The sequence below is a fragment of the Salminus brasiliensis genome, chromosome 22 (assembly GCF_030463535.1).
Source record: "Salminus brasiliensis chromosome 22, fSalBra1.hap2, whole genome shotgun sequence".
Lineage (NCBI taxonomy): Eukaryota > Metazoa > Chordata > Actinopteri > Characiformes > Bryconidae > Salminus > Salminus brasiliensis.
Window position 1 is genome coordinate 584,421 of NC_132899.1, and position 24,194 is coordinate 608,614.

The window sequence follows — 24,194 nt, forward strand, 5'->3', positions numbered from 1 at the left end:
GGCCGCCGCTGTCAAGTTGCTGGGCGGCATCAGATGTCCTTATTTCAGGGGAACTCTCGAGAACAACGCAGGCGAGAAGGTTCCGTAGTGTCATAGTTAGGACCGTGCCATTTGAATCCAGTGATCAGGGGTCACATCTCAGTGAAACCTGCTTTTCCTTCCAACAAGCATCTTGAAGTAAGAAGGTGAAGTAACGCATCTACATGCTAAGGAGCCTGTAGAAGATTGACATGCATGCACCTTCTCCAAAAACTCTGCTCCTACAGAAGCATGGTGGGGGGCATCCTGATCTGTTGCATCTCCGTGTGATGTGGAAACCGCTCCATGGTACAGGGGAATACCCTTCAGTGACTGGTGAGTCCTGTTGAGTGGGTCAGTGGGACAAGTTGTCCTCCCGTCAAGGATCTCTATGCCGAAGGGGCCGCATCCCCTTCGCTCCTCTCAGCTGGAAATAGGCAACGGCGCATGCTGGACAAGTTTTAGAGACCAATACACGGTATCTTTTCCCAGACGGCTGAACTGATCACCTTGACGGAATTCCAACGTTCCGACAAAACTGCTACCTCAGCTGTACTCAGATATGTAAAGGTTTGCAGTATTCCCCCACCGCCTCATGCGTTCCTCGTTAGTATAGTGGACAGTAACTCCGCCTGTCACGCGGAAGACCGGGGTTCGATTCCCCGACGGGGAGGGCCTGTTGCTTTTGCTGCCCATGCAACCTCTTCTTTCTGAAAGGAGGACGATGCACCGCTGGCTTCTGGCAAGCGTGACTGCTTGCATGAGCCGGGTGCGCGAAAGCTCACATACTGGCTGGGAATGAAATGTGGGTCGGCTGCTTGGACGGCAGCTTCGCTCAGCTCTATTCCACCAAGGCTGCGAAAGCACCAGCTGACAAATGTATCTGCAGGTACGCTGGCTGAATTTGAAAGGAAACTCTCCGCAAAATCTTGTCGTTGAGAATGCAGAACACAGACTCTTTCCAGCACTGCTTGTGGTCTATGCATGGTAGTGTTCATCATCTTTGCCTTACTCCAAAGAGGTCCATGGTTCAAAGCCGGACGACAACATGCCACAGGGGTGTTTCTGCTGCCTTTAGGAAACGCTCCTAACCAAAAGGGATGGGATCAATCTGTCCTTTGTCTATGGTGGTTTCTCGATTAGTGCATTAGAAATTTACCCCAACAGCTGTGGCCAATGTGAGCTTTGTCAGGAATGTGGCAATTAAATGACAGATCTCAATCCATTTGAGAAATTCAAAGTATCGTCCTCACTGGAAGGAGTGTTGAAGCTCAGGGGCATGCTCCAGTGCCCCTGCAGACATCCCCACACAGGCACTTTCTGGGTAAGGCCTCAGGCAGTGCCGGACGTGACCTTCGTCATCCACGGCCGGAGGGGCAAGGGCACAGGCCGGGCCGGTTAGCTCAGTTGGTTAGAGCGTGGTGCTAATAACGCCAAGGTCGCGGGTTCGATCCCCGTACTGGCCACATCTGCTTTTGCACCACACTGTTTACCAGCAATGGGCTTGGTCTACCAAGTGCAGGCCATTGGGATTGCTGGACATGAAGTCCAAGCTAGGAGGAGAGTAACTTTGCTCCCGATCGGCACTGTGAAGGACGCTACAAGAGCGCACGTTTCTGACTGAGGCCATCGATAGCCGCTAACTCGTGCCTGATGGAAAGTGCTCTCGTCCTATGGGGACAAACTCCCCTTTGCGGATACCTCTGACGGTCGTGTCTCCATGCCAAGGCAACACCAGCCTAGGAAAAGATCCCCATGCACCTTATCTCCGTAGAAACTAGTATTCATTTGTCGCCGCATACTGGCTGTTAGCACGATAACTTGACTGAGGTTGCACAGCACAGGCAGGACTGGGCTCGCTGCCCACCGTGCCGAAATAGCTCAGTTGGGAGAGCGTTAGACTGAAGATCTAAAGGTCGCTGGTTCGATCCCGGGTTTCGGCAGAACGCCTGCGACATGCTTTTTCTGGCCGCCGCTGTCAAGTTGCTGGGCGGCATCAGATGTCCTTATTTCAGGGGAACTCTTGAGAACAACGCAGGCGAGAAGGTTCCGTAGTGTCATAGTTAGGACCGTGCCGTTTGAATCCAGCGATCAGGGGTCACATCTCAGTGAAACCTGCCTTTCCTTCCAACAAGCATCTTGAAGTAAGAAGGTGAAGTAACGCATCTACTTGCTAAGGAGCCTGTAGAAGATTGACATGCATGCAGCTTCTCCAAAAACTCTGCTCCTACAGAAGCATGGTGGAGGGCATCCTGATCTGTTGCGTCTCCATGTGATGTGGAAACCGCTCCATGGTACAGGGGAATACCCTTCAGTGACTGGTGAGTCCTGCCGAGTGGGTCAGTGGGACAAGTTGTCCTCCCGTCAAGGATCTCTATGCCGAAGGGGCCGCATCCCCTTCGCTCCTCTCAGCTGGAAATAGGCAACGGCGCATGCTGGACAAGTTTTAGAGACCAATACACGGTATCTTTTCCCAGACGGCTGAACTGATCACCTTGACGGAATTCCAATGTTCCGACAAAACTGCTACCTCAGCTGTACTCAGACATGTAAAGGTTTGCAGTATTCCCCCACCGCCTCATGCGTTCCTCGTTAGTATAGTGGACAGTATCTCCGCCTGTCACGCGGAAGACCGGGGTTCGATTCCCCGACGGGGAGGGCCTGTTGCTTTTGCTGCCCATGCAACCTCTGCTTTCTGAAAGGAGGACGATGCACCGCTGGCTTCTGGCAAGCGTGACTGCTTGCATGAGCCGGGTGCGCGAAAGCTCACATACTGGCTGGGAATGAAATGTGGGTCGGCTGCTTGGACGGCAGCTTCGCTCAGCTCTATTTCACCAAGGCTGCGAAAGCACCAGCTGACAAATGTATCTGCAGGTACGCTGGCTGAATTTGAAAGGAAACTCTCCGCAAAATCTTGTCGTTGAGAATGCAGAACACAGACTCTTTCCAGCACTGCTTGTGGTCTATGCATGGTAGTGTTCATCATCTTTGCCTTACTCCAAAGAGGTCCATGGTTCAAAGCCGGGCGACAACATGCCACAGGGGTGTTTCTGCTGCCTTTAGGAAACGCTCCTAACCAAAAGGGATGGGATCAATCTGTCCTTTGTCTATGGTGGTTTCTCGATTAGTGCATTGGAAGTTTACCCCAACAGCTGTGGCCAATGTGAGCTTTGTCAGGAATGTGGCAATTAAATGACAGATCTCAATCCATTTGAGAAATTCAAAGTATCGTCCTCACTGGAAGGAGTGTTGAAGCTCAGGGGCATGCTCCAGTGCCCCTGCAGACATCCCCACACAGGCACTTTCTGGGTAAGGCCTAAGGCAGTGCCGGACGTGACCTTTGTCATCCACGGCCGGAGGGGCAAGGGCACCGGCCGGGCCGGTTAGCTCAGTTGGTTAGAGCGTGGTGCTAATAACGCCAAGGTCGCGGGTTCGATCCCCGTACTGGCCACATCTGCTTTTGCACCGCACTGTTTACCAGCAATGGGCTTGGTCTACCAAGTGCAGGCCATTGGGATTGCTGGACATGAAGTCCAAGCTAGGAGGAGAGTAACTTTGCTCCCGATCGGCACTGTGAAGGACGCTACAAGAGCGCACGTTTCTGACTGAGGCCATCGATAGCCGCTAACTCGTGCCTGATGGAAAGTGCTCTCGTCCTATGGGGACAAACTCCCCTTTGCGGATACCTCTGACGGTCGTGTCTCCATGCCAAGGCAACACCAGCCTAGGAAAAGATCCCCATGCACCTTATCTCCGTAGAAACTAGTATTCATTTGTCGCCGCATACTGGCTGTTAGCACGATAACTTGACTGAGGTTGCACAGCACAGGCAGGACTGGGCTCGCTGCCCACCGTGCCGAAATAGCTCAGTTGGGAGAGCGTTAGACTGAAGATCTAAAGGTCGCTGGTTCGATCCCGGGTTTCGGCAGAACGCCTGCGACATGCTTTTTCTGGCCGCCGCTGTCAAGTTGCTGGGCGGCATCAGATGTCCTTATTTCAGGGGAACTCTTGAGAACAACGCAGGCGAGAAGGTTCCGTAGTGTCATAGTTAGGACCGTGCCGTTTGAATCCAGTGATCAGGGGTCACATCTCAGTGAAACCTGCTTTTCCTTCCAACAAGCATCTTGAAGTAAGAAGGTGAAGTAACGCATCTACTTGCTAAGGAGCCTGTAGAAGATTGACATGCATGCACCTTCTCCAAAAACTCTGCTCCTACAGAAGCATGGTGGGGGGCATCCTGATCTGTTGCGTCTCCGTGTGATGTGGAAACCGCTCCATGGTACAGGGGAATACCCTTCAGTGACTGGTGAGTCCTGTTGAGTGGGTCAGTGGGACAAGTTGTCCTCCCGTCAAGGATCTCTATGCCGAAGGGGCCGCATCCCCTTCGCTCCTCTCAGCTGGAAATAGGCAACGGCGCATGCTGGACAAGTTTTAGAGACCAATACACGGTATCTTTTCCCAGACGGCTGAACTGATCACCTTGACGGAATTCCAACGTTCCGACAAAACTGCTACCTCAGCTGTACTCAGACATGTAAAGGTTTGCAGTATTCCCCCACCGCCTCATGCGTTCCTCGTTAGTATAGTGGACAGTATCTCCGCCTGTCACGCGGAAGACCGGGGTTCGATTACCCGACGGGGAGGGCCTGTTGCTTTTGCTGCCCATGCAACCTCTGCTTTCTGAAAGGAGGACGATGCACCGCTGGCTTCTGGCAAGCGTGACTGCTTGCATGAGCCGGGTGCGCGAAAGCTCACATACTGGCTGGGAATGAAATGTGGGTCGGCTGCTTGGACAGCAGCTTCGCTCAGCTCTATTTCACCAAGGCTGCGAAAGCACCAGCTGACAAATGTATCTGCAGGTACGCTGGCTGAATTTGAAAGGAAACTCTCCGCAAAATCTTGTCGTTGAGAATGCAGAACACAGACTCTTTCCAGCACTGCTTGTGGTCTATGCATGGTAGTGTTCATCATCTTTGCCTTACTCCAAAGAGGTCCATGGTTCAAAGCCGGGCGACAACATGCCACAGGGGTGTTTCTGCTGCCTTTAGGAGACGCTCCTAACCAAAAGGGATGGGATCAATCTGTCCTTTGTCTATGGTGGTTTCTCGATTAGTGCATTGGAAGTTTACCCCAACAGCTGTGGCCAATGTGAGCTTTGTCAGGAATGTGGCAATTAAATGACAGATCTCAATCCATTTGAGAAATTCAAAGTATCGTCCTCACTGGAAGGAGTGTTGAAGCTCAGGGGCATTCTCCAGTGCCCCTGCAGACATCCCCACACAGGCACTTTCTGGGTAAGGCCTAAGGCAGTGCCGGACGTGACCTTTGTCATCCACGGCCGGAGGGGCGAGGGCACCGGCCGGGCCGGTTAGCTCAGTTGATTAGAGCGTGGTGCTAATAACGCCAAGGTCGCGGGTTCGATCCCCGTACTGGCCACATCTGCTTTTGCACCGCACTGTTTACCAGCAATGGGCTTGGTCTACCAAGTGCAGGCCATTGGGATTGCTGGACATGAAGTCCAAGCTAGGAGGAGAGTAACTTTGCTCCCGATCGGCACTGTGAAGGATGCTACAAGAGCGCACGTTTCTGACTGAGGCCATCGATAGCCGATAACTCGTGCCTGATGGAAAGTGCTCTCGTCCTATGGGGACAAACTCCCCTTTGCGGATACCTCTGACGGTCGTGTCTCCATGCCAAGGCAACACCAGCCTAGGAAAAGATCCCCATGCACCTTATCTCCGTAGAAACTAGCATTCATTTGTCGCCGCATACTGGCTGTTAGCACGATAACTTGACTGAGGTTGCACAGCACAGGCAGGACTGGGCTCGCTGCCCACCGTGCTGAAATAGCTCAGTTTGGAAAGCGTTAGACTGAAGATCTGAAGGTCGCTGGTTCGATCCCGGGTTTCGGCAGAACGCCTGCGACATGCTTTTTCTGGCCGCCGCTGTCAAGTTGCTGGGCGGCATCAGATGTCCTTATTTCAGGGGAACTCTTGAGAACAACGCAGGCGAGAAGGTTCCGTAGTGTCATAGTTAGGACCGTGCCGTTTGAATCCAGCGATCAGGGGTCACATCTCAGTGAAACCTGCCTTTCCTTCCAACAAGCATCTTGAAGTAAGAAGGTGAAGTAACGCATCTACTTGCTAAGGAGCCTGTAGAAGATTGACATGCATGCAGCTTCTCCAAAAACTCTGCTCCTACAGAAGCATGGTGGAGGGCATCCTGATCTGTTGCGTCTCCATGTGATGTGGAAACCGCTCCATGGTACAGGGGAATACCCTTCAGTGACTGGTGAGTCCTGCCGAGTGGGTCAGTGGGACAAGTTGTCCTCCCGTCAAGGATCTCCATGCCGAAGGGGCCGCATCCCCTTCGCTCATCTCAGCTGGAAATAGGCAACGGCGCATGCTGGACAAGTTTTAGAGACCAATACACGGTATCTTTTCCCAGACGGCTGAACTGATCACCTTGACGGAATTCCAACGTTCCGACAAAACTGCTACCTCAGCTGTACTCAGACATGTAAAGGTTTGCAGTATTCCCCCACCGCCTCATGCGTTCCTCGTTAGTATAGTGGACAGTATCTCCGCCTGTCACGCGGAAGACCGGGGTTCGATTCCCCGACGGGGAGGGCCTGTTGCTTTTGCTGCCCATGCAACCTCTGCTTTCTGAAAGGAGGACGATGCACCGCTGGCTTCTGGCAAGCGTGACTGCTTGCATGAGCCGGGTGCGCGAAAGCTCACATACTGGCTGGGAATGAAATGTGGGTCGGCTGCTTGGACGGCAGCTTCGCTCAGCTCTATTCCACCAAGGCTGCGAAAGCACCAGCTGACAAATGTATCTGCAGGTACGCTGGCTGAATTTGAAAGGAAACTCTCCGCAAAATCTTGTCGTTGAGAATGCAGAACACAGACTCTTTCCAGCACTGCTTGTGGTCTATGCATGGTAGTGTTCATCATCTTTGCCTTACTCCAAAGAGGTCCATGGTTCAAAGCCGGACGACAACATGCCACAGGGGTGTTTCTGCTGCCTTTAGGAAACGCTCCTAACCAAAAGGGATGGGATCAATCTGTCCTTTGTCTATGGTGGTTTCTCGATTAGTGCATTGGAAGTTTACCCCAACAGCTGTGGCCAATGTGAGCTTTGTCAGGAATGTGGCAATTAAATGACAGATCTCAATCCATTTGAGAAATTCAAAGTATCGTCCTCACTGGAAGGAGTGTTGAAGCTCAGGGGCATGCTCCAGTGCCCCTGCAGACATCCCCACACAGGCACTTTCTGGGTAAGGCCTCAGGCAGTGCCGGACGTGACCTTCGTCATCCACGGCCGGAGGGGCGAGGGCACCGGCCGGACAGGTTAGCTCAGTTGGTTAGAGCGTGGTGCTAATAACGCCAAGGTCGCTGGTTCGATCCCCGTACTGGCCACATCTGCTTTTGCACCGCACTGTTTACCAGCAATGGGCTTGGTCTACCAAGTGCAGGCCATTGGGATTGCTGGACATGAAGTCCAAGCTAGGAGGAGAGTAACTTTGCTCCCGATCGGCACTGTGAAGGACGCTACAAGAGCGCACGTTTCTGACTGAGGCCATCGATAGCCGCTAACTCGTGCCTGATGGAAAGTGCTCTCGTCCTATGGGGACAAACTCCCCTTTGCGGATACCTCTGACGGTCGTGTCTCCATGCCAAGGCAACACCAGCCTAGGAAAAGATCCCCATGCACCTTATCTCTGTAGAAACTAGCATTCATTTGTCGCCGCATACTGGCTGTTAGCACGATAACTTGACTGAGGTTGCACAGCACAGGCAGGACTGGGCTCGCTGCCCACCGTGCCGAAATAGCTCAGTTGGGAGAGCGTTAGACTGAAGATCTAAAGGTCCCTGGTTCGATCCCGCGTTTCGGCAGAACGCCTGCGACATGCTTTTTCTGGCCGCCGCTGTCAAGTTGCTGGGCGGCATCAGATGTCCTTATTTCAGGGGAACTCTCGAGAACAACGCAGGCGAGAAGGTTCCGTAGTGTCATAGTTAGGACCGTGCCGTTTGAATCCAGTGATCAGGGGTCACATCTCAGTGAAACCTGCTTTTCCTTCCAACAAGCATCTTGAAGTAAGAAGGTGAAGTAACGCATCTACTTGCTAAGGAGCCTGTAGAAGATTGACATGCATGCACCTTCTCCAAAAACTCTGCTCCTACAGAAGCATGGTGGGGGGCATCCTGATCTGTTGCGTCTCCGTGTGATGTGGAAACCGCTCCATGGTACAGGGGAATACCCTTCAGTGACTGGTGAGTCCTGTTGAGTGGGTCAGTGGGACAAGTTGTCCTCCCGTCAAGGATCTCTATGCCGAAGGGGCCGCATCCCCTTCGCTCCTCTCAGCTGGAAATAGGCAACGGCGCATGCTGGACAAGTTTTAGAGACCAATACACGGTATCTTTTCCCAGACGGCTGAACTGATCACCTTGACGGAATTCCAACGTTCCGACAAAACTGCTACCTCAGCTGTACTCAGATATGTAAAGGTTTGCAGTATTCCCCCACCGCCTCATGCGTTCCTCGTTAGTATAGTGGACAGTATCTCCGCCTGTCACGCGGAAGACCGGGGTTCGATTCCCCGACGGGGAGGGCCTGTTGCTTTTGCTGCCCATGCAACCTCTTCTTTCTGAAAGGAGGACGATGCACCGCTGGCTTCTGGCAAGCGTGACTGCTTGCATGAGCCGGGTGCGCGAAAGCTCACATACTGGCTGGGAATGAAATGTGGGTCGGCTGCTTGGACGGCAGCTTCGCTCAGCTCTATTCCACCAAGGCTGCGAAAGCACCAGCTGACAAATGTATCTGCAGGTACGCTGGCTGAATTTGAAAGGAAACTCTCCGCAAAATCTTGTCGTTGAGAATGCAGAACACAGACTCTTTCCAGCACTGCTTGTGGTCTATGCATGGTAGTGTTCATCATCTTTGCCTTACTCCAAAGAGGTCCATGGTTCAAAGCCGGACGACAACATGCCACAGGGGTGTTTCTGCTGCCTTTAGGAAACGCTCCTAACCAAAAGGGATGGGATCAATCTGTCCTTTGTCTATGGTGGTTTCTCGATTAGTGCATTGGAAGTTTACCCCAACAGCTGTGGCCAATGTGAGCTTTGTCAGGAATGTGGCAATTAAATGACAGATCTCAATCCATTTGAGAAATTCAAAGTATCGTCCTCACTGGAAGGAGTGTTGAAGCTCAGGGGCATGCTCCAGTGCCCCTGCAGACATCCCCACACAGGCACTTTCTGGGTAAGGCCTCAGGCAGTGCCGGACGTGACCTTCGTCATCCACGGCCGGAGGGGCGAGGGCACCGGCCGGACAGGTTAGCTCAGTTGGTTAGAGCGTGGTGCTAATAACGCCAAGGTCGCTGGTTCGATCCCCGTACTGGCCACATCTGCTTTTGCACCGCACTGTTTACCAGCAATGGGCTTGGTCTACCAAGTGCAGGCCATTGGGATTGCTGGACATGAAGTCCAAGCTAGGAGGAGAGTAACTTTGCTCCCGATCGGCACTGTGAAGGACGCTACAAGAGCGCACGTTTCTGACTGAGGCCATCGATAGCCGCTAACTCGTGCCTGATGGAAAGTGCTCTCGTCCTATGGGGACAAACTCCCCTTTGCGGATACCTCTGACGGTCGTGTCTCCATGCCAAGGCAACACCAGCCTAGGAAAAGATCCCCATGCACCTTATCTCTGTAGAAACTAGCATTCATTTGTCGCCGCATACTGGCTGTTAGCACGATAACTTGACTGAGGTTGCACAGCACAGGCAGGACTGGGCTCGCTGCCCACCGTGCCGAAATAGCTCAGTTGGGAGAGCGTTAGACTGAAGATCTAAAGGTCCCTGGTTCGATCCCGCGTTTCGGCAGAACGCCTGCGACATGCTTTTTCTGGCCGCCGCTGTCAAGTTGCTGGGCGGCATCAGATGTCCTTATTTCAGGGGAACTCTCGAGAACAACGCAGGCGAGAAGGTTCCGTAGTGTCATAGTTAGGACCGTGCCGTTTGAATCCAGTGATCAGGGGTCACATCTCAGTGAAACCTGCTTTTCCTTCCAACAAGCATCTTGAAGTAAGAAGGTGAAGTAACGCATCTACTTGCTAAGGAGCCTGTAGAAGATTGACATGCATGCACCTTCTCCAAAAACTCTGCTCCTACAGAAGCATGGTGGGGGGCATCCTGATCTGTTGCGTCTCCGTGTGATGTGGAAACCGCTCCATGGTACAGGGGAATACCCTTCAGTGACTGGTGAGTCCTGTTGAGTGGGTCAGTGGGACAAGTTGTCCTCCCGTCAAGGATCTCTATGCCGAAGGGGCCGCATCCCCTTCGCTCCTCTCAGCTGGAAATAGGCAACGGCGCATGCTGGACAAGTTTTAGAGACCAATACACGGTATCTTTTCCCAGACGGCTGAACTGATCACCTTGACGGAATTCCAACGTTCCGACAAAACTGCTACCTCAGCTGTACTCAGATATGTAAAGGTTTGCAGTATTCCCCCACCGCCTCATGCGTTCCTCGTTAGTATAGTGGACAGTATCTCCGCCTGTCACGCGGAAGACCGGGGTTCGATTCCCCGACGGGGAGGGCCTGTTGCTTTTGCTGCCCATGCAACCTCTTCTTTCTGAAAGGAGGACGATGCACCGCTGGCTTCTGGCAAGCGTGACTGCTTGCATGAGCCGGGTGCGCGAAAGCTCACATACTGGCTGGGAATGAAATGTGGGTCGGCTGCTTGGACGGCAGCTTCGCTCAGCTCTATTCCACCAAGGCTGCGAAAGCACCAGCTGACAAATGTATCTGCAGGTACGCTGGCTGAATTTGAAAGGAAACTCTCCGCAACATCTTGTCGTTGAGAATGCAGAACACAGACTCTTTCCAGCACTGCTTGTGGTCTATGCATGGTAGTGTTCATCATCTTTGCCTTACTCCAATGAGGTCCATGGTTCAAAGCCGGACGACAACATGCCACAGGGGTGTTTCTGCTGCCTTTAGGAAACGCTCCTAACCAAAAGGGATGGGATCAATTTGTCCTTTGTCTATGGTGGTTTCTCGATTAGTGCATTAGAAATTTACCCCAACAGCTGTGGCCAATGTGAGCTTTGTCAGGAATGTGGCAATTAAATGACAGATCTCAATCCATTTGAGAAATTCAAAGTATCGTCCTCACTGGAAGGAGTGTTGAAGCTCAGGGGCATGCTCCAGTGCCCCTGCAGGCATCCCCACACAGGCACTTTCTGGGTAAGGCCTCAGGCAGTGCCGGACGTGACCTTCGTCATCCACGGCCGGAGGGGCAAGGGCACCGGCAAGGGCCGGTTAGCTCAGTTGGTTAGAGCATGGTGCTAATAACGCCAAGGTCGCGGGTTCGATCCCTGTACTGGCCACATCTGCTTTTGCACCACACTGTTTACCAGCAATGGGCTTGGTCTACCAAGTGCAGGCCATTGGGATTGCTGGACATGAAGTCCAAGCTAGGAGGAGAGTAACTTTGCTCCCGATCGGCACTGTGAAGGACGCTACAAGAGCGCACGTTTCTGACTGAGGCCATCGATAGCCGCTAACTCGTGCCTGATGGAAAGTGCTCTCGTCCTATGGGGACAAACTCCCCTTTGCGGATACCTCTGACGGTCGTGTCTCCATGCCAAGGCAACACCAGCCTAGGAAAAGATCCCCATGCACCTTATCTCCGTAGAAACTAGCATTCATTTGTCGCCGCATACTGGCTGTTAGCACGATAACTTGACTGAGGTTGCACAGCACAGGTAGGACTGGGCTCGCTGCCCACCGTGCCGAAATAGCTCAGTTGGGAGAGCGTTAGACTGAAGATCTAAAGGTCCCTGGTTCGATCCCGGGTTTCGGCAGAACGCCTGCGACATACTTTTTCTGGCCGCCGCTGTCAAGTTGCTGGGCGGCATCAGATGTCCTTATTTCAGGGGAACTCTCGAGAACAACGCAGGCGAGAAGGTTCCGTAGTGTCATAGTTAGGACCGTGCCGTTTAAATCCAGTGATCAGGGGTCACATCTCAGTGAAACCTGCTTTTCCTTCCAACAAGCATCTTGAAGTAAGAAGGTGAAGTAACGCATCTACTTGCTAAGGAGCCTGTAGAAGATTGACATGCATGCACCTTCTCCAAAAACTCTGCTCCTACAGAAGCATGGTGGGGGGCATCCTGATCTGTTGCGTCTCCGTGTGATGTGGAAACCGCTCCATGGTACAGGGGAATACCCTTCAGTGACTGGTGAGTCCTGCCGAGTGGGTCAGTGGGACAAGTTGTCTTCCCGTCAAGGATCTCTATGCCGAAGGGGCCGCATCCCCTTCGCTCATCTCAGCTGGAAATAGGCAACGGCGCATGCTGGACAAGTTTTAGAGACCAATACACGGTATCTTTTCCCAGACGGCTGAACTGATCACCTTGACGGAATTCCAACGTTCCGACAAAACTGCTACCTCAGCTGTACTCAGACATGTAAAGGTTTGCAGTATTCCCGCACCGCCTAATGCGTTCCTCGTTAGTATAGTGGACAGTATCTCTGCCTGTCACGCGGAAGACCGGGGTTCGATTCTCCGACGGGGAGGGCCTGTTGCTTTTGCTGCCCATGCAACCTCTGCTTTCTGAAAGGAGGACGATGCACCGCTGGCTTCTGGCCAGCGTGACTGCTTGCATGAGCCGGGTGCGCGAAAGCTCACATACTGGCTGGGAATGAAATGTGGGTCGGCTGCTTGGACGGCAGCTTCGCTCAGCTCTATTCCACCAAGGCTGCGAAAGCACCAGCTGACAAATGTATCTGCAGGTACGCTGGCTGAATTTGAAAGGAAACTCTCCGCAAAATCTTGTTGTTGAGAATGCAGAACACAGACTCTTTCCAGCACTGCTTGTGGTCTATGCATGGTAGTATTCATCATCTTTGCCTTACTCCAAAGAGGTCCATGGTTCAAAGCCGGACGACAACATGCCACAGGGGTGTTTCTGCTGCCTTTAGGAAACGCTCCTAACCAAAAGGGATGGGATCAATCTGTCCTTTGTCTATGGTGGTTTCTCGATTAGTGCATTGGAAGTTTACCCCAACAGCTGTGGCCAATGTGAGCTTTGTCAGGAATGTGGCAATTAAATGACAGATCTCAATCCATTTGAGAAATTCAAAGTATCGTCCTCACTGGAAGGAGTGTTGAAGCTCAGGGGCATGCTCCAGTGCCCCTGCAGACATCCCCACACAGGCACTTTCTGGGTAAGGCCTCAGGCAGTGCCGGACGTGACCTTCGTCATCCACGGCCGGAGGGGCGAGGGCACCGGCCGGACAGGTTAGCTCAGTTGGTTAGAGCGTGGCGCTAATAACGCCAAGTTCGCTGGTTCGATCCCCGTACTGGCCACATCTGCTTTTGCACCGCACTGTTTACCAGCAATGGGCTTGGTCTACCAAGTGCAGGCCATTGGGATTGCTGGACATGAAGTCCAAGCTAGGAGGAGAGTAACTTTGCTCCCGATCGGCACTGTGAAGGACGCTACAAGAGCGCACGTTTCTGACTGAGGCCATCGATAGCCGCTAACTCGTGCCTGATGGAAAGTGCTCTCGTCCTATGGGGACAAACTCCCCTTTGCGGATACCTCTGACGGTCGTGTCTCCATGCCAAGGCAACACCAGCCTAGGAAAAGATCCCCATGCACCTTATCTCCGTAGAAACTAGCATTCATTTGTCGCCGCATACTGGCTGTTAGCACGATAACTTGACTGAGGTTGCACAGCACAGGCAGGACTGGGCTCGCTGCCCACCGTGCCAAAATAGCTCAGTTGGGAGAGCGTTAGACTGAAGATCTAAAGGTCCCTGGTTCGATCCTGCGTTTCGGCAGAACGCCTGCGACATGCTTTTTCTGGCCGCCGCTGTGAAGTTGCTGGGTGGCATCAGATGTCCTTATTTCAGGGGAACTCTCGAGAACAACGCAGGCGAGAAGGTTCCGTAGTGTCATAGTTAGGACCGTGCCATTTGAATCCAGTGATCAGGGGTCACATCTCAGTGAAACCTGCTTTTCCTTCCAACAAGCATCTTGAAGTAAGAAGGTGAAGTAACGCATCTACATGCTAAGGAGCCTGTAGAAGATTGACATGCATGCACCTTCTCCAAAAACTCTGCTCCTACAGAAGCATGGTGGGGGGCATCCTGATCTGTTGCGTCTCCGTGTGATGTGGAAACCGCTCCATGGTACAGGGGAATACCCTTCAGTGACTGGTGAGTCCTGTTGAGTGGGTCAGTGGGACAAGTTGTCCTCCCGTCAAGGATCTCTATGCCGAAGGGGCCGCATCCCCTTCGCTCCTCTCAGCTGGAAATAGGCAACGGCGCATGCTGGACAAGTTTTAGAGACCAATACACGGTATCTTTTCCCAGACGGCTGAACTGATCACCTTGACGGAATTCCAACGTTCCGACAAAACTGCTACCTCAGCTGTACTCAGATATGTAAAGGTTTGCAGTATTCCCCCACCGCCTCATGCGTTCCTCGTTAGTATAGTGGACAGTATCTCCGCCTGTCACGCGGAAGACCGGGGTTCGATTCCCCGACGGGGAGGGCCTGTTGCTTTTGCTGCCCATGCAACCTCTTCTTTCTGAAAGGAGGACGATGCACCGCTGGCTTCTGGCAAGCGTGACTGCTTGCATGAGCCGGGTGCGCGAAAGCTCACATACTGGCTGGGAATGAAATGTGGGTCGGCTGCTTGGACGGCAGCTTCGCTCAGCTCTATTCCACCAAGGCTGCGAAAGCACCAGCTGACAAATGTATCTGCAGGTACGCTGGCTGAATTTGAAAGGAAACTCTCCGCAAAATCTTGTTGTTGAGAATGCAGAACACAGACTCTTTCCAGCACTGCTTGTGGTCTATGCATGGTAGTATTCATCATCTTTGCCTTACTCCAAAGAGGTCCATGGTTCAAAGCTGGACGACAACATGCCACAGGGGTGTTTCTGCTGCCTTTAGGAAACGCTCCTAACCAAAAGGGATGGGATCAATCTGTCCTTTGTCTATGGTGGTTTCCCGATTAGTGCATTGGAAGTTTACCCCAACAGCTGTGGCCAATGTGAGCTTTGTCAGGAATGTGGCAATTAAATGACAGATCTCAATCCATTTGAGAAATTCAAAGTATCGTCCTCACTGGAAGGAGTGTTGAAGCTCCGGGGCATGCTCCAGTGCCCCTGCAGACATCCCCACACAGGCACTTTCTGGGTAAGGCCTAAGGCAGTGCCGGACGTGACCTTCGTCATCCACGGCCGGAGGGGCGAGGGCACCGGCCGGGCCGGTTAGCTCAGTTGGTTAGAGCGTGGTGCTAATAACGCCAAGGTCGCGGGTTTGATCCCCGTACTGGCCACATCTGCTTTTGCACCGCACTGTTTACCAGCAATGGGCTTGGTCTACCAAGTGCAGGCCATTGGGATTGCTGGACATGAAGTCCAAGCTAGGAGGAGAGTAACTTTGCTCCCGATCGGCACTGTGAAGGACGCTACAAGAGCGCACGTTTCTGACTGAGGCCATCGATAGCCGCTAACTCGTGCCTGATGGAAAGTGCTCTCGTCCTATGGGGACAAACTCCCCTTTGCGGATACCTCTGACGGTCGTGTCTCCATGCCAAGGCAACACCAGCCTAGGAAAAGATCCCCATGCACCTTATCTCCGTAGAAACTAGCATTCATTTGTCGCCGCATACTGGCTGTTAGCACGATAACTTGACTGAGGTTGCACAGCACAGGCAGGACTGTGTTTGCTGCCCACCGTGCAGAAATAGCTCAGTTGGGAGAGCGTTAGACTGAAGATCTAAAGGTCGCTGGTTCGATCCCGGGTTTCGGCAGAACGCCTGCGACATGCTTTTTTTGGCCGCCGCTGTCAAGTTGCTGGGCGGCATCAGATGTCCTTATTTCAGGGGAACTCTTGAGAACAACGCAGGCGAGAAGGTTCCGTAGTGTCATAGTTAGGACCGTGCCTTTTGAATCCAGCGATCAGGGGTCACATCTCAGTGAAACCTGCCTTTCCTTCCAACAAGCATCTTGAAGTAAGAAGGTGAAGTAACGCATCTACTTGCTAAGGAGCCTGTAGAAGATTGACATGCATGCACCTTCTCCAAAAACTCTGCTCCTACAGAAGCATGGTGGAGGGCATCCTGATCTGTTGCGTCTCCGTGTGATGTGGAAACCGCTCCATTGTACAGGGGAATACCCTTCAGTGACTGGTGAGTCCTGCCTAGTGGGTCAGTGGGACAAGTTATCCTCCCGTCAAGGATCTCTATGCCGAAGGGGCCGCATCCCCTTCGCTCCTCTCAGCTGGAAATAGGCAACGGCGCATGCTGGACAAGTTTTAGAGACCAATACACGGTATCTTTTCCCAGACGGCTGAACTGATCACCTTGACGGAATTCCAACGTTCCGACAAAACTGCTACCTCAGCTGTACTCAGACATGTAAAGGTTTGCAGTATTTCCCCACCGCCTCATGCGTTCCTCGTTAGTACAGTGGACAGTATCTCCGCCTGTCACGCGGAAGACCGAGGTTCGATTCCCAGACGGGGAGGGCCTGTTGCTTTTGCTGCCCATGCAACCTCTGCTTTCTGAAAGGAGGACGATGCAACGCTGGCTTCTGGCAAGCGTGATTGCTTGCATGAGCCGGGTGCGCGAAAGCTCACATACTGGCTGGGAATGAAATGTGGGTCGGCTGCTTGGACGGCAGCTTCGCTCAGCTCTATTCCACCAAGGCTGCGAAAGCACCAGCTGACAAATGTATCTGCAGGTACGCTGGCTGAATTTGAAAGGAAACTCTCCGCAAAATCTTGTCGTTGAGAATGCAGAACACAGACTCTTTCCAGCACTGCTTGTGGTCTATGCATGGTAGTGTTCATCATCTTTGCCTTACTCCAAAGAGGTCCATGGTTCAAAGCTGGACGACAACATGCCACAGGGGTGTTTCTGCTGCCTTTAGGAAACATTCCTAACCAAAAGGGATGGGATCAATCTGTCCTTTGTCTATGGTGGTTTCCCGATTAGTGCATTGGAAGTTTACCCCAACAGCTGTGGCCAATGTGAGCTTTGTCAGGAATGTGGCAATTAAATGACAGATCTCAATCCATTTGAGAAATTCAAAGTATCGTCCTCACTGGAAGGAGTGTTGAAGCTCCGGGGCATGCTCCAGTGCCCCTGCAGACATCCCCACACAGGCACTTTCTGGGTAAGGCCTAAGGCAGTGCCGGACGTGACCTTCGTCATCCACGGCCGGAGGGGCAAGGGCACCGGCCGGGCCGGTTAGCTCAGTTGGTTAGAGCGTGGAGCTAATAACGCCAAGGTCGCGGGTTTGATCCCCGTACTGGCCACATCTGCTTTTGCACCGCACTGTTTACCAGCAATGGGCTTGGTCTACCAAGTGCAGGCCATTGGGATTGCTGGACATGAAGTCCAAGCTAGGAGGAGAGTAACTTTGCTCCCGATCGGCACTGTGAAGGACGCTACAAGAGCGCACGTTTCTGACTGAGGCCATCGATAGCCGCTAACTCGTGCCTGATGGAAAGTGCTCTCGTCCTATGGGGACAAACTCCCCTTTGCGGATACCTCTGACGGTCGTGTCTCCATGCCAAGGCAACACCAGCCTAGGAAAAGATCCCCATGCACCTTATCTCCGTAGAAACTAGCATTCATTTGTCGCCGCATACTGGCTGTTAGCACGATAACTTGACTGAGGTTGCACAGCACAGGCAGGACTGTGTTTGCTGCCCACCGTGCAGAAATAGCTCAGTTGGGAGAGCATTAGACTGAAGATCTAAAGGTCGCTGGTTCGATCCTGGGTTTCGGCAGAACGCCTGCGACATGCTTTTTTTGGCCGCCGCTGTCAAGTTGCTGGGCGGCATCAGATGTCCTTATTTCAGGGGAACTCTTGAGAACAACGCAGGCGAGAAGGTTCCGTAGTGTCATAGTTAGGACCGTGCCTTTTGAATCCAGCGATCAGGGGTCACATCTCAGTGAAACCTGCCTTTCCTTCCAACAAGCATCTTGAAGTAAGAAGGTGAAGTAACGCATCTACTTGCTAAGGAGCCTGTAGAAGATTGACATGCATGCACCTTCTCCAAAAACTCTGCTCCTACAGAAGCATGGTGGAGGGCATCCTGATCTGTTGCGTCTCCGTGTGATGTGGAAACCGCTCCATTGTACAGGGGAATACCCTTCAGTGACTGGTGAGTCCTGCCTAGTGGGTCAGTGGGACAAGTTATCCTCCCGTCAAGGATCTCTATGCCGAAGGGGCCGCATCCCCTTCGCTCCTCTCAGCTGGAAATAGGCAACGGCGCATGATGGACAAGTTTTAGAGACCAATACACGGTATCTTTTCCCAGACGGCTGAACTGATCACCTTGACGGAATTCCAACGTTCCGACAAAACTGCTACCTCAGCTGTACTCAGACATGTAAAGGTTTGCAGTATTCCCCCAACCCCTCATGCGTTCCTCGTTAGTATAGTGGACAGAATCTCCGCCTGTCACGCGGAAGACCGGGGTTCGATTCCCCGACGGGGAGGGCCTGTTGCTTTTGCTGCCCATGCAACCTCTGCTTTCTGAAAGGAGGACGATGCACCGCTGGCTTCTGGCAAGCGTGACTGCTTGCATGAGCCGGGTGCGCGAAAGCTCACATACTGGCTGGGAATGAAATGTGGGTCGGCTGCTTGGACGGCAGATTCGCTCAGCTCTATTCCACCAAGGCTGCGAAAGCACCAGCTGACAAATGTATCTGCAGGTACGCTGGCTGAATTTGAAAGGAAACTCTCCGCAAAATCTTGTCGTTGAGAATGCAGAACACAGACTCTTTCCAGCACTGCTTGTGGTCTATGCATGGTAGTGTTCATCATCTTTGCCTTACTCCAAAGAGGTCCATGGTTCAAAGCTGGACGACAACATGCCACAGGGGTGTTTCTGCTGCCTTTAGGAAACATTCCTAACCAAAAGGGATGGGATCAATCTGTCCTTTGTCTATGGTGGTTTCCCGATTAGTGCATTGGAAGTTTACCCCAACAGCTGTGGCCAATGTGAGCCTTGTCAGGAATGTGGCAATTAAATGACAGATCTCAATCCATTTAAGAAATTCAAAGTATCGTCCTCACTGGAAGGAGTGTTGAAGCTCAGGGGCATGCTCCAGTGCCCCTGCAGACATCCCCACACAGGCACTTTCTGGGTAAGGCTTAAGGCAGTGCCGGACGTGACCTTCGTCATCCATGGCCGGAGGGGCGAGGGCACCGGCCGGGCCGGTTAGCTCAGTTGGTTAGAGCGTGGTGCTAATAACGTCAAGGTCGCGGGTTAGATCCCCGTACTGGCCACATCTGCTTTTGCACCGCACTGTTTACCAGCAATGGGCTTGGTCTACCAAGTGCAGGCCATTGGGATTGCTGGACATGAAGTCCAAGCTAGGAGGAGAGTAACTTTGCTCCCGATCGGCACTGTGAAGGACGCTACAAGAGCGCACGTTTCTGACTGAGGCCATCGATAGCCGCTAACTCGTGCCTGATGGAAAGTGCTCTCGTCCTATGGGGACAAACTCCACTTTGCAGATACCTCTGACGGTCGTGTCTCCATGCCAAGGCAACACCAGCCTAGGAAAAGATCCCCATGCACCTTATCTCCGTAGAAACTAGCATTCATTTGTAGCCGCATAATGGCTGTTAGCACGATAACTTGACTGAGATTGCACAGCACAGGCAGGACTGGGTTCGCTGCCCACTGTGCTGAAATAGCTCAGTTGGGAGAGCGTTAGACTGAAGATCTAAAGGTCCCTGGTTAGATCCTGGGTTTCGGCAGAACGGCGCATGCTGGACAAGTTTTAGAGACCAATACACGGTATCTTTTCCCAGACGGCTGATCTGATCACCTTGACGGAATTCCAACGTTCCGACAAAACTGCTACCTCAGCTGTACTCAGACATGTAAAGGTTTGCAGTATTCCCCCACCCCTTCATGCGTTCCTCGTTAGTATAGTGGACAGAATCTCCGCCTGTCACGCTGAAGACCGGGGTTCGATTCCCCGACGGGGAGGGCCTGTTGCTTTTGCTGCCCATGCAACCTCTGCTTTCTGAAAGGAGGACGATGCACCGCTGGCTTCTGGCAAGCGTGACTGCTTGCATGAGCCGGGTGCGCGAAAGCTCACATACTGGCTGGGAATGAAATGTGGGTCGGCTGCTTGGACGGCAGCTTCGCTCAGCTCTATTCCACCAAGGCTGCGAAAGCACCAGCTGACAAATGTATCTGCAGGTACGCTGGCTGAATTTGAAAGGAAACTCTCCGCAAAATCTTGTCGTTGAGAATGCAGAACACAGACTCTTTCCAGCACTGCTTGTGGTCTATGCATGGTAGTGTTCATCATCTTTGCCTTACTCCAATGAGGTCCATGGTTCAAAGCTGGACGACAACATGCCACAGGGGTGTTTCTGCTGCCTTTAGGAAACATTCCTAACCAAAAGGGATGGGATCAATCTGTCCTTTGTCTATGGTGGTTTCCCGATTAGTGCATTGGAAGTTTACCCCAACAGCTGTGGCCAATGTGAGCTTTGTCAGGAATGTGGCAATTAAATGACAGATCTCAATCCATTTGAGAAATTCAAAGTATCGTCCTCACTGGAAGGAGTGTTGAAGCTCAGGGGCATGCTCAAGTGCCCCTGCAGACATCCCCACACAGGCACTTTCTGGGTAAGGCCTAAGGCAGTGCCGGACGTGACCTTCGTCATCCACGGCCGGAGGGGCGAGGGCACCGGCCGGGCCGGTTAGCTCAGTTGGTTAGAGCGTGGTGCTAATAACGTCAAGGTCGCGGGTTAGATCCCCGTACTGGCCACATCTGCTTTTGCACCGCACTGTTTACCAGCAATGGGCTTGGTCTACCAAGTGCAGGCCATTGGGATTGCTGGACATGAAGTCCAAGCTAGGAGGAGAGTAACTTTGCTCCCGATCGGCACTGTGAAGGACGCTACAAGAGCGCACGTTTCTGACTGAGGCCATCGATAGCCGCTAACTCGTGCCTGATGGAAAGTGCTCTCGTCCTATGGGGACAAACTCCCCTTTGCAGATACCTCTGACGGTCGTGTCTCCATGCCAAGGCAACACCAGCCTAGGAAAAGATCCCCATGCACCTTATCTCCGTAGAAACTAGCATTCATTTGTCGCCGCATAATGGCTGTTAGCACGATAACTTGACTGAGATTGCACAGCACAGGCAGGACTGGGTTCGCTGCCCACTGTGCCGAAATAGCTCAGTTGGGAGAGCATTAGACTGAAGATCTAAAGGTCCCTGGTTCAATCCCGGGTTTCGGCAGAAAGGCGCATGCTGGACAAGTTTTAGAGACCAATACACGGTATCTTTTCCCAGACGGCTGAACTGATCACCTTGACGGAATTCCAACGTTCCGACAAAACTGCTACCTCAGCTGTACTCAGACATGTAAAGGTTTGCAGTATTCCCCCACCCCCTCATGCGTTCCTCGTTAGTATAGTGGACAGAATCTCTGCCTGTCACGTGGAACACCGGGGTTCGATTCCCCGACGGGGAGGGCCTGTTGCTTTTGCTGCCCATGCAACCTCTGCTTTCTGAAAGGAGGGCGATGCACCGCTGGCTTCTGGCAAGCGTGACTGCTTGCATGAGCCGGGTGCGCGAAAGCTCACATACTGGCTGGGAATGAAATGTGGGTCGGCTGCTTGGACGGCAGCTTCGCTCAGCTCTATTCCACCAAGGCTGCGAAAGCACCAGCTGACAAATGTATCTGCAGGTACGCTGGCTGAATTTGAAAGGAAACTCTCCACAAAATCTTGTCGTTGAGAATGCAGAACACAGACTCTTTGCAGCACTGCTTGTGGTCTATGCATGGTAGTGTTCATCATCTTTGCCTTACTCCAAAGAGGTCCATGGTTCAAAGCTGGACGACAACATGCCACAGGGGTGTTTCTGCTGCCTTTAGGAAACATTCCTAACCAAAAGGGATGGGATCAATCTGTCCTTTGTCTATGGTGGTTTCCCGATTAGTGCATTGGAAGTTTACCCCAACAACTGTGGCCAATGTGAGCTTTGTCAGGAATGTGGCAATTAAATGACAGATCTCAATCCATTTGAGAAATTCAAAGTATCGTCCTCACTGGAAGGAGTGTTGAAGCTCAGGGGCATGCTCCAGTGCCCCTGCAGACATCCCCACACAGGCACTTTCTGGGTAAGGCCTAAGGCAGTGCCGGACGTGACCTTCGTCATCCACGGCCGGAGGGGCGAGGGCACCGGTCCGGCCGGTTAGCTCAGTTGGTTAGAGCGTGGTGCTAATAACGTCAAGGTTGCGGGTTAGATCCCCGTACTGGCCACATCTGCTTTTGCACCGCACTGTTTACCAGCAATGGGCTTGGTCTACCAAGTGCAGGCCATTGGGATTGCTGGACATGAAGTCCAAGCTAGGAGGAGAGTAACTTTGCTCCCGATCGGCACTGTGAAGGACGCTACAAGAGCGCACGTTTCTGACTGAGGCCATCGATAGCCGCTAACTCGTGCCTGATGGAAAGTGCTCTCGTCCTATGGGGACAAACTCCCCTTTGCAGATACCTCTGACGGTCGTGTCTCCATGCCAAGGCAACACCAGCCTAGGAAAAGATCCCCATGCACCTTATCTCCGTAGAAACTAGCATTCATTTGTCGCCGCATAATGGCTGTTAGCACGATAACTTGACTGAGATTGCACAGCACAGGCAGGACTGGGTTTGCTGCCCACTGTGCCAAAATAGCTCAGTTGGGAGAGCGTTAGACTGAAGATCTAAAGGTCCCTGGTTCGATCCCGGGTTTCGGTAGAACGCCTGCGACGTGCTTTTTCTGGCCGCCGCTGTCAAGTTGCTGGGCGGCATCAGATGTCCTTATTTCAGGGGAACTCTTGAGAACAACGCAGGCGAGAAGGTTCCGTAGTGTCATAGTTAGGACCATGCCGTTTGAATCCAGTGATCAGGGGTCACATCTCAGTGAAACCTGCTTTTCCTTCCAACAAGCATCTTGAAGTAAGAAGGTGAAGTAACGCATCTACTTGCTAAGGAGCCTGTAGAAGATTGACATGCATGCACCTTCTCCAAAAACTCTGCTCCTACAGAAGCATGGTGGGGGGCATCCTGATCTGTTGCGTCTCCGTGTGATGTGGAAACCGCTCCATGGTTCAGGGGAATACCCTTCAGTGACTGGTGAGTCCTGCCGAGTGGGTCAGTGGGACAAGTTGTCCTCCCGTCAAGGATCTCTATGCCGAAGGGGCCGCATCCCCTTCGCTCCTCTCAGCTGGAAATAGGCAACGGCGCATGCTGGACAAGTTTTAGAGACCAATACACGGTATCTTTTCCCAGACGGCTGAACTGATCACCTTGACGGAATTCCAACGTTCCGACAAAACTGCTACCTCAGCTGTACTCAGACATGTAAAGGTTTGCAGTATTCCCCCACCCCCTCATGCGTTCCTCGTTAGTATAGTGGACAGAATCTCCGCCTGTCACGCTGAAGACCGGGGTTCGATTCCCCGACGGGGAGGGCCTGTTGCTTTTGCTGCCCATGCAACCTCTGCTTTCTGAAAGGAGGACGATGCACCGCTGGCTTCTGGCAAGCGTGACTGCTTGCATGAGCCGGGTGCGCGAAAGCTCACATACTGGCTGGGAATGAAATGTGGGTCGGCTGCTTGGACGGCAGCTTCGCTCAGCTCTATTCCACCAAGGCTGCGAAAGCACCAGCTGACAAATGTATCTGCAGGTACGCTGGCTGAATTTAAAAGGAAACTCTCCGCAAAATCTTGTCGTTGAGAATGCAGAACACAGACTCTTTCCAGCACTGCTTGTGGTCTATGCATGGTAGTGTTCATCATCTTTGCCTTACTCCAAAGAGGTCCATGGTTCAAAGCCGGACGACAACATGCCACAGGGGTGTTTCTGCTGCCTTTAGGAAACATTCCTAACCAAAAGGGATGGGATCAATCTGTCCTTTGTCTATGGTGGTTTCCCGATTAGTGCATTGGAAGTTTACCCCAACAGCTGTGGCCAATGTGAGCTTTGTCAGGAATGTGGCAATTAAATGACAGATCTCAATCCATTTGAGAAATTCAAAGTATCGTCCTCACTGGAAGGAGTGTTGAAGCTCAGGGGCATGCTCCAGTGCCCCTGCAGACATCCCCACATAGGC

At 52.5% G+C, this 24,194-nt stretch overlaps 15 non-coding genes across 15 annotated transcripts; all 15 read left to right on the forward strand.

Moving 5' to 3' along the window:
• The first annotated feature begins 1,410 nt into the window (after window positions 1-1,410).
• On the forward strand, window positions 1,411-1,484 carry trnai-aau (transfer RNA isoleucine (anticodon AAU)). Its single transcript has one exon. It is a non-coding gene; the product is annotated as a tRNA-Ile (tRNA).
• A 404-nt stretch (window positions 1,485-1,888) lies between these two features.
• On the forward strand, window positions 1,889-1,961 carry trnaf-gaa (transfer RNA phenylalanine (anticodon GAA)). Its single transcript has one exon. It is a non-coding gene; the product is annotated as a tRNA-Phe (tRNA).
• Window positions 1,962-2,604: 643 nt separating this feature from the next.
• trnad-guc (transfer RNA aspartic acid (anticodon GUC)) lies at window positions 2,605-2,676 on the forward strand. The gene has a single exon. It is a non-coding gene; the product is annotated as a tRNA-Asp (tRNA).
• Window positions 2,677-3,395: 719 nt separating this feature from the next.
• On the forward strand, window positions 3,396-3,469 carry trnai-aau (transfer RNA isoleucine (anticodon AAU)). Its single transcript has one exon. It is a non-coding gene; the product is annotated as a tRNA-Ile (tRNA).
• Window positions 3,470-3,873: 404 nt separating this feature from the next.
• Window positions 3,874-3,946, forward strand: trnaf-gaa (transfer RNA phenylalanine (anticodon GAA)). The gene has a single exon. It is a non-coding gene; the product is annotated as a tRNA-Phe (tRNA).
• Window positions 3,947-5,380: 1,434 nt separating this feature from the next.
• On the forward strand, window positions 5,381-5,454 carry trnai-aau (transfer RNA isoleucine (anticodon AAU)). Its single transcript has one exon. It is a non-coding gene; the product is annotated as a tRNA-Ile (tRNA).
• A 1,120-nt stretch (window positions 5,455-6,574) lies between these two features.
• On the forward strand, window positions 6,575-6,646 carry trnad-guc (transfer RNA aspartic acid (anticodon GUC)). The gene has a single exon. It is a non-coding gene; the product is annotated as a tRNA-Asp (tRNA).
• Window positions 6,647-8,559: 1,913 nt separating this feature from the next.
• Window positions 8,560-8,631, forward strand: trnad-guc (transfer RNA aspartic acid (anticodon GUC)). Its single transcript has one exon. It is a non-coding gene; the product is annotated as a tRNA-Asp (tRNA).
• A 1,913-nt stretch (window positions 8,632-10,544) lies between these two features.
• On the forward strand, window positions 10,545-10,616 carry trnad-guc (transfer RNA aspartic acid (anticodon GUC)). The gene has a single exon. It is a non-coding gene; the product is annotated as a tRNA-Asp (tRNA).
• A 720-nt stretch (window positions 10,617-11,336) lies between these two features.
• On the forward strand, window positions 11,337-11,410 carry trnai-aau (transfer RNA isoleucine (anticodon AAU)). The gene has a single exon. It is a non-coding gene; the product is annotated as a tRNA-Ile (tRNA).
• Window positions 11,411-11,814: 404 nt separating this feature from the next.
• On the forward strand, window positions 11,815-11,887 carry trnaf-gaa (transfer RNA phenylalanine (anticodon GAA)). The gene has a single exon. It is a non-coding gene; the product is annotated as a tRNA-Phe (tRNA).
• Window positions 11,888-14,515: 2,628 nt separating this feature from the next.
• Window positions 14,516-14,587, forward strand: trnad-guc (transfer RNA aspartic acid (anticodon GUC)). The gene has a single exon. It is a non-coding gene; the product is annotated as a tRNA-Asp (tRNA).
• Window positions 14,588-15,306: 719 nt separating this feature from the next.
• Window positions 15,307-15,380, forward strand: trnai-aau (transfer RNA isoleucine (anticodon AAU)). Its single transcript has one exon. It is a non-coding gene; the product is annotated as a tRNA-Ile (tRNA).
• A 5,879-nt stretch (window positions 15,381-21,259) lies between these two features.
• Window positions 21,260-21,332, forward strand: trnaf-gaa (transfer RNA phenylalanine (anticodon GAA)). The gene has a single exon. It is a non-coding gene; the product is annotated as a tRNA-Phe (tRNA).
• Window positions 21,333-22,764: 1,432 nt separating this feature from the next.
• trnaf-gaa (transfer RNA phenylalanine (anticodon GAA)) lies at window positions 22,765-22,837 on the forward strand. The gene has a single exon. It is a non-coding gene; the product is annotated as a tRNA-Phe (tRNA).
• The last annotated feature ends 1,357 nt before the right edge of the window (window positions 22,838-24,194 follow it).